Source organism: Pinus tabuliformis, chromosome J (genome assembly GCF_031772625.1).
Source record: "Pinus tabuliformis cultivar Carrire ecotype Pingquan chromosome J, CPIR1, whole genome shotgun sequence".
NCBI classification, from domain to species: Eukaryota; Viridiplantae; Streptophyta; class Pinopsida; order Pinales; family Pinaceae; genus Pinus; species Pinus tabuliformis.
The window spans coordinates 374,519,048-374,526,306 of record NC_142295.1 but is presented as its reverse complement, the minus strand read 5'-3'; positions in this window follow the sequence as shown (position 1 = coordinate 374,526,306).

Below are 7,259 nucleotides of genomic sequence, written 5' to 3'. Positions count from 1 at the left end.
AAATGTCTCCTTGGGCAGTGGTTTGGTGAGAATATCAGCAACTTGTTCCTTAGAAGGAACATACTCCAATTTGACCTTTTGTTCCAACACTTGTTCCCAGAGAAAGTGATACTTGATCGGTATGTGCTTGGTCTTTGAATGCATGTCTGGGTTCTTGAAATGCTGATTGCACTTGTATTATCACATAAGATGGAGATAGGTGGTGTACAAGTGATTTGAAAGTCTTGCAAGGTTTGCATCATCCAAAGAAGTTGAGTGCAGCAAGATGCAACAGCCACATATTCTGCTTCAGCTGTAGATAAAGCAATCGAACTCTGTTTCTTGCTGAACCAAGATACTAATCTGGAACCCATAAAGAATGCACCACCACTTGTGCTCTTCCTGTCATCCACGCTTCCGACCCAATCTGCATCTGTATAAGCATGAAGTGTGAGATCTGTATCTCTAGGATACCATAAGCCATAGTTTTGAGTTCCTTGAAGGTACTTGAAGATTCTCTTCACTGCCTGAAGATGAGTTTCCTTTGGATTTTCCTGAAATCTCCCAACTATTCCCATTGCATGCATGATGTCTGGTCGGGTACCTGTCAAATAAAGTAGACTTCCAATCATAGATCTGTAGGTTGGTTGATGCACTGCTGCTGATTCATCATTTGCACTGAGGCTGCATCCTGTGACCATGGGGGTACATACTGGTTTTGCATTTTCCATGCCATATTTCTTCAAAATCTGCTTGAGATACTTGGTTTGAGACAAGAAGATCCCGCCTTCATTTTTTTGGATTTGCAATCCAAGGAAATATGTCAGTTCTCCAAGAAAAGACATTTCGAATTCTTTCTGCATCACCAAGGCAAAGCTTTGACTCATAGCTTCTTCATTGCTGCCAAAGATAATATCATCTACATACACAACAAGTATTAGCAATTTGTCATTTTCAATTTTTATATAAATATTGCTATCTGCTGATCCCTTTGAAAAACCTTGTTGATGAAGATATTTGTCCAAATGGTAGTACCAAGCCCTTGGAGCCTGTGTATGACCATAGAGAGCCTTTTTTAGTCTACATACAAGATTTGGATCATTCCCAAGGATGAAACCATCTGGTTGCTCAATGTACACTTCTTCTTCTAAGTCTCCATTCAGAAAGGTTGATTTCACGTCCATTTGAAATACTTTGAACTTCTGAAAGCTTGAGAGAGCAAGGAACATTCAGATAGCCTCAAGTCTAGCAATGGGAGCAAAAGTTTCTTCAAAGTCTATTCCTTCTTGTTGAGCATACCCTTTACAAACAAGTCTGGCCTTGTTTCTAATTAGTTCCCCATTTTCATTCAACTTATTTTTGAAGATCCATTTTGTCCCTATGACATTCTTATCTTTTGGTCTAGGAACCAACTCCCAAGTGTTGTTCTTTTCGATCTGCTCAAGTTCTTCATCCATTGCCTTGACCCAGCATTCATCTTTGCATGCCTCTCTTACATTTTTTGGTTCAGTGGAGGAGAGAAATGCCAAATAGCTTGAGGCTTCTGCAATTGTTCTTCTTGTTTGTACACCTGCCTCTTTCTGCCCCAAAATCTGAGATTCTGGATGATTCTTCTGAACGTACCTGGATGGAGTCTTCTCTTCTATCCTTATCTGTTCCTCTGGTGCCTCTTGAGGTTCTTCTTCATCATCAGTCTGATTTGGAGAGTAGTCTTCATCCTCTTCGATATTTTCATAATTTACTTGCCTAGGAATGTATCCTTTTTCATCAACCACTACATCAATGCTGTCAACAATTCTTCCAAGTCTTTTATTGTAACACTTATATGCTTTGCTGTGGGGAGAATAACCAAGGACAATGCCTTCATCTGCTCTAGGTTCAAGTTTGCCAAGCTGTTCATCATTATTCTTAATATAGCATTTGCTTCCAAAAATTTTGAAATGCTTTACCGAAGGAGTCTCACCATACCAGAGCTCATGAGGAGTTTGAGTGTTGTTTACTCGGACATTTGTTTTGTTGAGAATAACAACCGCAGCAAATGCAGCTTCACCCCAGAAGGTTGTGGGAGTTCCAGACTCATTAAGCATAGCACGAGCCATTTGTTGGACCATTCTGTTCATCCTTTCCACCACTCCATTTTGTTGAGGAGTCCTAGCTGTAGAGAATTCCCTTCTTATTCCATGTTCTTCACAGAAATCAAAAAATTCATTTGAGGTAAACTCCCCACCTCTGTCGGATCTGAGGCACTTAATTTTGTGATCTGATTCGTTTTCAGCCAAGGCTTTGAAGGATTTGAATTTTTCGAATGCTTCGTCTTTGTGCTTCATAAGTCCTAACCAAACCATCCTGGAGAAGTCGTCAATGAATAATATAAAGTATTCTTCTCCTCGAGGTGACCTTGTCCTAAATGGACCACATACATCTGTATGGACTAGCTCAAGAGGCCTGCTAGCTGATCCTTCCTTCTCAGGGAAGTTAGTTCTGGTTTGCTTACCAAACTGACATGATTTGCATATTGTGTTGTCTGGAATTTTGATATCTAGAAGACCACGAACTGCCTGGTATTTGCATGCTTTCCTTATTTGTGAAAAGCTTAGATGCCCCAACCTCTGGTGCCATAACCAGTGTTCATCATCCTTGCTCAAATAGCATTGTTGTTGTCCTTCTTCAAATATGTATAAATTATTTGGAGTTCTTGTGCCTTTGATCACTGTTTTCCCTGTATCAAGATCACGAACACTACATCCATTTGATCGAAATATTACCTCAGTTCCTTGATCACACATCTGACTGACACTTCGAAGATTATGCTTCAAGCCATCAACATACAAAACATTTCCAGCTTTGACCTTTTCTTTCAATTGAGCAGTGCCTTTTCCTTTTATGGCTACAGGGGTATCATTTCCAAAAGAAACTTTCTTTCCCTTTTCTAAAGCAGTCTATGATTCAAGTTTTTCTTTATCACCTGTCATATGCTTCGAACATCCGTTGTCGATGTACCATTGATTTTCCTTTCCTTCTGCATATAAAGCTATCCCACATCTTTCTGGTTGTGATTCCTTCATTCTCCATGTTCTGGAATTTGAGATTTGTTCCTTCTGAGTTGTCTTCCGAAACCTGCTCCTGCATTCAGATTCTTCATGACCGAAGTTATTACAAATAGAACATTCAATTTCACTTTCAAGGGCGGAAAAGTTGTTATAGGTCCTCTTCGTGATTCCAGACATACTTCTTTGTTTTTGAGCTTCTCTAGTCATGATTGTCTTATAGGCAACACATTGAGCTGCTTTGTGACCAAAGTTATGGCAAGAGAAACATTGACCATTGAAGAAAGTTCTGCGATTATCAAATCTACCTGCCAAATGATTGTAGTTTCTATTGTCATCCATTCTTGAGGCAAATTGAGAAGATTTTACCTGTGGCTGGTTGTAGCTTTTGTTCATCCTTAAGGTGGATTGCCCCTGATTTACCTGATGATTTCTATTAGGCCTTTGCTCGCTCCTCCTTGCTGCATCAAGATAACTTTTGGAGGTGGATGCTTGAGAAGTTTCTCCATTATATCCCAGACCTATCTTGATTAGTGGAGAACGCTGTACATTGATAATCTCATCCAGAGTTTCAGATCCTTTAACAAATTTAAGATTAAGAGCCTTTGTTTTCTCAATTTCTTTTCTAAGGCCAACAATTTCACATTCTAACTTCTCAAGAAATTTTTCTTTTTCATCAAGTTGAAATTGCAAAGTATCAATGATCACATTCTTTTCTTCTAAACATGTCTTGAGTCTAGAAATCTCTTCATAAAAGCCATCCACATCTATAGCATCCATGTAATCATCATCTTCAAAATCCATTAACAGTTTATAGTGATTACCTCGTTCATCTTCATCACTATTTGATAGTCCATCACTGTCTTCATGAGTGTAATAGCTTTTCTTAGTTGCATTCTGTTTCTTGTTCCATCTAACAGGTTCCTTCCCCTTGTCAATCTTATCCTTATGAGGACATTTGGCAGCATAGTGACCTACTCTTCCACAAGAAAAACATTTGAAAGGTAACTTACCTCTGAATCTTCCAGTACGTCGTTGAAGATTTCTGACAAAGTTTGATTCTTCTTCTTCTTCTAACACGTGTCTTGACTCATAGTACTCTCCTTTGCCTGAAGCCTTGAAGGCATCTTCTCTCCTGTTTGATGGACCTCCTTTCCTCATTTCATAAGCAGTTAGAATTCCGTGCAGCTGTGACATTTTAAGGTTTTGTAGATTCTATTTTTCTTCTATTGCAGAAACTTTAGATTCAAACCTAGGGGACAAAGATCTTAGAACTTTTTCAAGCACAACAACCTCTTTTATTTCTTCACCCAAATTTTTCATACAATTAGCAATCTCATCTACACGAAGAAAATAGTTAGCCACACTTTCATCATTATACATCCTGAGATTTTCATACTGAATCCTGAGGGTTTGAAGTTTTGCTCGTTTTACTTGATCATCTCCTTCATAGCTCAGAACAATCTTGTCTCATATCTCTTTTGCGGATTTAAACTGCATTACCTTGACAAATTCTGATTGAGATAGGCATCCTAATAGAGTATTGACTACCTTTGCATTTGTTTCATATTTCTTCTTCTCAACCAGATCTGTAGGAGTTGCTGATGGAAAAGTATACCCTGTATCTATGATATCCCAAACTTCTGTACCAAGAGATTGAAGATAGGCAGTAAGTCTTACCTTCCAATAAACGAAGTTTGTCCCATAAAAAATCGGTGGCTTGATTGATGCTTCCCTCTTGTAGTTTCTCATGATGAAAGATATTTCTTCAAGCGATCAAGCTTCTTCTGAAGAACCTGCTCTGATTCTAATTGTTGGAAATAATACTGAGAGGGGGGGGGGGTGAATCGGTATTATTAAGTCAAAAATTCCTTTTCAAAATCGAATGATGTACACTAATTCAGTTAATTAAACCCGCGTATATACGCAACTATGCAGAAGTAAACCCGCGTATATAATGCAAATTTTTAATTTACTTTATCTTTCTGATGTTGATTGTTAATCTGTGTTTCAGAAGCAAATAACTAGTAACCAGAAACAGTAAAACAGAGCAGAAAGAAAATCACACACAAGAACACAAGATATAAGGTGGAAACCCAATGTGGGTGAAAACCACCTGCTGCAATTCGTCTCTATCTTCTCTTTAATTAGAAACTTTTTTTTACAATTGTACTGATGCAGTCCTTTACCAGTACGCAGGCTGCAACCTGCAGAGAGCTACAACCCTCCCTCGTTTTCCAGCTTCTCCTAGAAGGGAGCTACAACCCCCTTAGCTCTTGCACTAGCCAAGATACTAGTACGTAGGTGCTGGCCTACAGAAAGCTACAACCTTCTCTTTCTTTCAGGAACCATGTTTCATAAATTTTCAAACTGGATCCACAAATAACATCAATTAAACATCAAGAATTTCTGCATCAACCAATCACCTTTTCACCAATCAAAACTGAATCAACATAAACACTTCTCTGACGACTGTACCCAGATCACAGTAACAGTAACCACACACCAAATCTGAACCCAGAACACTGCAGCAATAAACAGAGACAGCTAGATCACAACTCAAAAGATATACACTTCTTTAATAACCTGAAACCTGCGTGCATATGCCTCTGCGTATGGAATAAAGTGCGTATACGCTCCTTCGCTTCACTGAACCAGCGTGTATACGCTCCTTCGCTTCACTGAACCTGCGTATAGATCTATAAAGGATAATTCGCTCTTTCAGATGTTAAAACACTAATTAACCCAGATTATCAGACTTATAGATCAAGCAAGCGCCACATATAGCAGATCAAAATCATACGAAGATACTATCATTCAAGCTTAAAGAATATGACCCATCAATAGAAATTATCCTTCTCTTTGCGCTAAGGTTCCTCCTTCATTCAGATCCAGATCTGCATCATAACCCAATTACTAGTATTCCAGATCTAACACTTTATCAGATATTCAATAATAATTCAGATGATCCTTTGCCACATGATCTCCTTCCTCTTTTATAGGTTTATGCCTTCCACAATACCACGGTCCAAAACCATAATAAACCAATACCACGGACCCAATACTTGCGATCAACACTTCTGACGAGGTACCATGGTCCAAAACCATAGGTTCAAATACTAAGGACTAACTACCACGGACCAAAAGTAAGTTTTCCAACATATACACGCTTTTCCTTGCATGAAAGTGCGTGTATACGCATACGCGTCTTTGAAACGTCTAACCCGCATGTATACGCATCTTCGTCTAGATGAACCTGTGTATGTGTCTTTTCCTTCATTCTGAAAGCCTGAACTGAGATCTGTTACCAAAGAGAGTTGCCATCAAGGACAAAACCTGTGCCATAGCTCCAAACCTGTGCCATAATGCCAACACATTTATGGTCTTCAACTTCTTGTTGTAGCAACTCCATAAATACATCCAACTGTACTTTAATCTCATCGAGTTCTCTATTAAAATCTTCATCACTCATTTTCTTCTTGATGTCTTTTTCCTTGACATATTCTTTCCTTATGCTATGGCTTCCACCTAAACCTTTGTCATGACCCTTTGTGGTCATCCTTATCTCTATATTTGTGAACTTCTCCATGCTCAGTAGTGAACTACAACCAAGCCTCTCCTCTATAGCAAGTCTCCTCTTCTTGCTACTCAATACCTCTTCAAGATTTCTTCACTACCTTGAGATTTTGGTATTTTTTCTGGTTCTCCCTTTAGAACCTTCTCTTGGAAATTCTTCAAATGACTCTCCATAGTCATCTTCATCTTCTCCTCTTCCTCTGTGAGCTTTCCACTACCCACTATGAACTACAGATAACCTTTATAGTAACAGGTCTCATGCTTGCTACACACACCTCACCAAGCTTCCCCTTTGAGATTAGACTCTTGGCATTCTTGGCCCCCTCCTCTAGAACCCCTTTCAAACACTCCTTTCTCTTTAGGTTTCTGCAGTCACTCTTTTTCCTCCATCACAACTGTGCTAGTTGTCAGAATTCTCACCACATCCTCCTTCTCAATTGATGCTACTTGTCATCAATATCTGCAAAAAACAAAATAAAATAAAAACCCAAAATCAATTTACCTGCCACTCTCTTGATCTTTTTCTCATTTTTTTCTCCTTACAGTCACACAAAATTCTTCTGCTATCTCTAGATCTCTTGCTTTGATACTACTTTGATGTAAGAAAATTAGCTTTTCCTTCTATGTTCACTTCCACGAACCTGCAATCTTTAGAAT